Source organism: Rhipicephalus microplus, chromosome 8 (assembly GCF_043290135.1).
Source record: "Rhipicephalus microplus isolate Deutch F79 chromosome 8, USDA_Rmic, whole genome shotgun sequence".
NCBI lineage: Eukaryota > Metazoa > Arthropoda > Arachnida > Ixodida > Ixodidae > Rhipicephalus > Rhipicephalus microplus.
In genome coordinates this window covers 72465467-72471679 of record NC_134707.1, presented here as the reverse complement: position 1 = coordinate 72471679, position 6213 = coordinate 72465467, and the positions used below count along the sequence as shown (strand labels likewise).

The window sequence follows — 6213 nt, the reverse complement described above, 5'->3', positions numbered from 1 at the left end:
CAAAATTTGTTTGTGAATTTATTTCTCTCAAAGTGAAGAATTGTCTTGAACATCGACAACACCCTAAAGATAAAAGAACAGGTGTGACTGTTTTGGGGAGTTCTTATTGGCCATGCATATAGCCATCTCTGAAAAGCCAGGTCAGTTCTGCTGGTGGCTGGAAAACAGTGCGCTTTGACGCAGCACTTTGAGTCTTTATTTTTGTGAAATGACTCTTGTCTGAATGATAATATTACCATTCTGAAGCAGCCAGATGACACTTAGTGTTAACACTGCCAAACATGAAATGACATCAAGAGAAGACATCTGGGGAAATCACACGTGCGGTATTATCAGTCAACAAGAACTCTTCAACGTATAATGCAATCGCACAACACCAGAACCTTTTGCATTTCATCTCGATCAAAATGCCACCATGGCTGACACAAAGAAAACCACGTCTTCGTTAGAAGGCTAGCCCCGTAACTTCTGCGCCAAAGAAGCATTCGTTTCACAAAATTCTGCATTATTGACTCAGCTACAACTCACAAGCAATCTTTCAAAACTTTCCACTTGGTGTAATGAGCAGGTGGACGCCTTACTCTCTGATATCGCAACGTGGCACGATGCATTTAGAGAATATGTTCATTAGTTGCATTACAATTACTGCATTAAAATATAAGGGACATCATAGATCCTTTTGCAAGAAATCTCAACAGTATTACACCTAAGATTTTTTACAGTGTGTGGTGCATTCTGTTTCTCGAGAAGCGCTTGAAGGAAATCGGCCTTGGGGAATATCTCTAAATTTTTTTCAATTACACGCGGCTTCAGTTACGACGCAAAGTGCAACAAGACTTAAGAAAACTACGCGAGAAAATGACGGTCACGGACAAAGAATACGCGAAAAAAGCGCTCGTCTCATATCTTTTTTGTCCGTAGCAGTGTTTTTCAATCGCGTTGTTAACGTTGAGCATGCTCAACCAACTAGCTGAGCGACTTCATTTTGCTGCAAGACACAAAGAGGTGCGCATTGCTAGACATCAGTAGATCTCCGAAAATGAGAAGTATTCTAAACTGTCTTTTCTCGACGAGACAAGGTTTCATCGTACCCCCGAATTCATACGCTATAAATATGAAGTGTCTCACTGGCTATGATGTATTACGTGATAACTTTGGTAACGGCAACGCAGCATTAACCATCTGTCAACTGAAAATAGTATTGCATTTTTCTCTAAGTGTGTTGGCAAATGAAAAAGAAACTGTTTTTTTTCTAACGATGCGTGCCAATAATCGCTCTAAATAGTTTCATCCATCATACTAATTTAATTACTCAGACTACATTATTTTTAGGCTATTCCTTCTGATCTTGCAACATTGAAGTATTGCTCTTTCGCGATAACATTATCAATCCCACTGACTCTGAAAGCTCGCTTCGTCATCCATTGGCAGCGGTGGATGTGAGAGTAAGTATCAGTAGTTTTCGATACTGCGAATTAATCAAAATACCTCTATGTGCGTATTTTTATTTCATAATTCTGTGAACCACAAGCGGGGGTCATTTGTGACCAAATGCTTAAAGTCCCAATTCTTTCGTGTAATCGCTCTAAAAGCGGTTTAGCAAGCGTGTTTCCTAAAAGGATCTCTAAAGGCATCGACTAACTTCAACATTGCGACCTGCTTATTTTTTACCAATTAGAAAGCGTTAAATCACAATTTTTTTCTTTGAATTTCGTTGAAATTATTTCCGGTGACGGCAACATTACTGATGGCAGCACTAGTTTTATGAAAATTCAGCGAAAGACAATGTGATCCATTCTGACTACCATCGCGAGCGCTCGGCGACGTGGTTTGTTTTCTGCGTATTCTAGTAAATAGTACTTCTTCGCTACTAACGGAGACATCTTTGCAGGCGCCGTAAGATGGCGTTTAATACAAACTGAAGAGACTCTGTCTGAATACGTAGAAAAGTACAGTTTTAATATATATATAGTAGGTGCTAGTGCTTTTCTAAAATACCAGATATTCCTTTTCTGGGGTGTGAAAAATGAAAGCAACGAAATAATTCACGAAGAAAGCAACAGCTATGCAGAGTTCTTACAAGATCATTCGCGAAGAAAGACAGAATGTAGATTTTCATCGCGTAATGCATTGGCACGTATAGGATGAAGTGGCGCGTACAATTTAGGCAGAAAAATAGCACTACAAAACGTTTAGTTACATATTAGCACTCTTATGGAGGAAATGTGTAAATAAGGACACAAAATGAATTTTGACATTAATCGTGTGAAAGCGCTGAATGATTAGGGGCAGTTCTCTACATTAGAGACGGCTTTACGCTCTCCCATAGTAGAGTACCAAGTACTCAAATTGTCAACAACTTTTTCTAAACACACATGAAATAAACTCAAACAACTTTTTTCAATAATATTTGAATACACCACTCTCTTGTTAGGTCTTCTTGATGATTCATCATGCGCCTTTTTGTAAGGAACGTGTTAGCTACAGAACTGAGATTTTTTGGAGTCTCAACAATCCATGGTTCAGTGACAATAAACTTGCCATCAGCTTTAGCGATTTTTCATATTGTGACGGGCATTTTCATAAGCTACGTTGGGCATGTTCATCCGTGTGTCGACATGCACATTCTGAACACTCCTGTTGAGAAATTATGCGTAAAAAGTGCTTTGTGTATGTGGAACACAGCTGGGGGCGATACACTTGCGTTGCTAAGAACCTGCTTGCTTTTAAAGTTCAGTCGAAGAATAGCATCAATGTAACATAAGTATGAATATCTTGAGCTTCTATCCAACTATGTCGTTCTGCAACTATACCAGCTCACGACTGTCGCCCTATGTGAAGCTTATCGCCCTTCTTCATACGCATTGCCGACGACTTATCCTTACTATGTGCTTGTGCAGCCACGTCAACCAACGCAACACTCCCAGGGATATTTCAGTAGCAGGGTTTTCACCAAAATAGTATTGCTTGGTTGTCTTCACTTGCTTTCGTAGGTTCTTTCAAGGTCTCGTTAATTTTTGTCCATTCACCTAAGCGCCGACTAAATTAGTCAGGTCAAATTTATCATGGTAACAAACACGAATATCCTTTCCGCACATTTAGTTTTAAAGCTATGAGAATAGATGGCATGAGAGAAAACACAACATGATAGCATACGATGTGGACCTACGTCCACTCAAAAAAGAAACACGAATTTTCGGGATACTGAGGAACTTTATTTCGACGTCTCTAAAAAATCACAACAATAAGCAAGTTTTGTTTTGATTAGTTAGTTCCAGTGGGATGACAGAAAAATTGTTTCACCGTTGCGCATGTTGTTCTGGGAAGTGCTCTTATGATAATATAATTTAAACATCAGCTAACTGGAAACTTGAAAAAGTTTCCATGAGAAGATAATATCGTTTGTCATATCTAGCGTCTTTGTGAAGCCGTCCACTTCGCTTCTTTTTAGCTGTACAGCTTTAAAGATTGATTGATATGCGGGGTTAAAGTCCCCAAACCACCATGTTATGTACTCGGCTGCTAAGGCATGCTAAGGTACTCGGCTGCTGACCCGCGAACTGCGGGTCAGCAGCCGAGTACCTTAGCCTTTAGACTACCGCGGCGGGGCCAGTTTTTTAAGGATTCTACGTGTTGCGATGTGGGACGCTGGTTATTAAATGGCTAATTAACGCCCTCCACAAATAATACTAGATGAACCAACACTTTCGATGACCTATTGTTTAAGCATGTTTTTTACCGACCTGAACCAAATGTGAATATAAAGAACATGGTATTAGCCTCATATAAATTCAATCACGTGAATTTTCTTTACGAGCACTCACACTGGGCGGCCTTTGTTGTTAGATAATAGCACCTCTATTAAAACTGAAGTGCTGCGATGGGAATGAACAACGTACTTGGTCACCAGAAAAAGAGCACAGCCGTTGAGTCACCGGGAAAAGTGACCTGATAACTAGAACATATTCAGTGCCTAAGCCTGCTAAAAATTCTTCCTGTAACAAGGTTTATTGGGCGAACCTAACGGGCAGGTGGAAGATTCGAGATATTGACAGGACGAGGAAGATGGTGAAGCTGGTGCGCCGATCTCGTGGTGCCTTACTCTGCGATGATGCTTGTTGTTCCCTGGTGTTGTCATCATTTCTTCAATATAATTGCCCCCGTCGAGAAAGATGAAGCCATCCTGGTGATCTAACAGGTGAGAACGAGTGGGTCGAAGTACGGCTTCAAGCGGTTCACATGAACAATATCGTGTCCACGCCGACGATGGTCACGGAGCGGCGTAAGTGGTTCAATTGCGTAATTGACGGGCGACGTGCGCTCTACCACGCGGTATAGACCATGGTAATTTGAAATAGCTTGGTGGACAAACCAGGTGCACAGGGTGGTACATACAGCCATACAAGGGTTCTAGGGGCGAAATTTGCGGCAGGAGGGTGGTCGTCATCGCGGGCCTTTTTCTGGCGTTGCTGGTCAGCCGTAGTAAACTGCTTCACTAGTTGGCGGCATTCTTCGGCGTGACGGCCGGCTTCGGACAGGGTCGTGCAGTCAGTTACATCTGGTGCATATGGCAGCAAAGTATCAATTGTGTGTGATGGTTGACGTTCGTATAGAAGGAAGAATGGGGAAAAGCCTGTGGTGACTTGGGTAGCGGTGTTGTACACGTAGGTCGCAAACGGAAGAACCAGGTCCCAGTTCGTTTGGTCAGATGCCACATGCGTCGCGAGCATGTCACTCAGGGTCCAATTAAACCGCTCAGTCAAGCCATTCGTCTGAGGGTGGTAAGGAGTACTCATCTGGTGTACTATAAGCACTGACGAAAAAGTGCTTCGATTACGTCGGATAGAAATACACGGCTCCGGTCATTGAGGAGCTCGCGAGGAGGGCCGTGACGCAACACAAACCCTTGGAGGATGAAAGATGCGACGTCCTGAGCGGTCGCCGTAGGAAGAGCAGAGGTTTCGGCGTACCGTGTCAGATGATCTACAGCAACGATAGCCCACCGGTTACCTGCTGTGGTCAATGGCAGTGGTCCTTAAAGGTCAATTTCGACGCCATCGAATGGGCGGTCGGGGCACGCAAGCTCCTGTAGTGGAGCTGCTTCTGGATTCAGTGGCTGTTTCCATCGCTGACACTGCAGCCGCGAATAAACTGTTGAACAAAAGTAAACATCCCACGCCAGTATACCGCTTCCTTAAACGTTCGTAAGTCTTGAAGTGACCGGCGTGAGCGCAATGCGGGTGGGAGTGAAATGATGCACAGATTGTAGAGCGCAGCTTTCGGGAAATAACGAGCAGCCACTTCCTACCATCTGGTGTGTAATTGCGCCGGTACAAAAGGCCACCTCGAATGGTCAAGCGCGAAGCCTGGCGTCGCGTTGCTCGAGTGGTTGGAAGTGTCGATATCCCAGATAAAACGCCCTGAAGCGAAGTTATCCATGGATCGTCGCGCAGTGCAGAGTATATTGTGTCGATGTGAAGAGCTGACAGCGCGTGTTCTGTAGAAGATATAGGGACAGCCTCAGTAGACAGTGGTGATCGCGAGAGCACATCAGCATCGATATGTTAGCGGCCGGAACGATACACGACGCGGATGTCTTACTCTTGAAGTCGCAGAGCACAACGAGCAAGGCGACCAGAAGGATCCTTCAGCGACTACAACCAACATAAGACATGATGGTCTGTAACTACAGCAAACGTGCGGCCATATAAATATGGGCGAAACTTGACAATCGCCTAAAGTATGGCTAAGCACTCTTTTTCGGTAACACTGTAGTTTTCCACAACCTTGATGAGCGTTCTGTTGGCGTAGGCGACGACATACTCAGGGGATCCAGGCTTGCGTTGTGCGAGAACTGCACTGAGACCGACACCACAGGCGTCTGTATGGATCTCAGTTGCAGCCGTGGGATCATAGTGGCGCAATATAGGCGGTGATGTTAGGAGACGGCGAAGAGTGGTAAATGCGTGATCACACTCGGAAGACTATGACGAGATGTCGTTGGCACTGCTTAAAAGTTGGGTCAAACGGGCAATTATGGAGGCAAAGTTGCGCACAAACCGACGAAATTAGGAGCACAATCCTACGAAGCTGCGTAACTGTTTTGCAGTCGTCGGTTCGGGGAATTCAGCGACAGCGCGTAGTTTAGCCGGGTCGGGAAGAACGCCGTCCTTTGATACGATGTGACCGAGAATGGTGAGCTTCCGAGCAGCG

The 6213-nt window shown here is 44.2% G+C and overlaps 1 protein-coding gene across 2 annotated transcripts in view; it reads left to right on the top strand.

The window, feature by feature from the left end:
• Positions 1 to 1367: 1367 nt before the first annotated feature.
• LOC119165880 (uncharacterized) overlaps positions 1368 to 6213 on the top strand; it is a 29648-nt gene continuing 24802 nt past the window's right edge. For both annotated transcript variants that reach the window (XM_075870614.1, XM_075870612.1), the window contains exon 1: positions 1368 to 1445. The gene's annotated coding sequence lies outside the window, so the exon portion shown is untranslated. The remainder of the gene's footprint in view (positions 1446 to 6213) is intronic.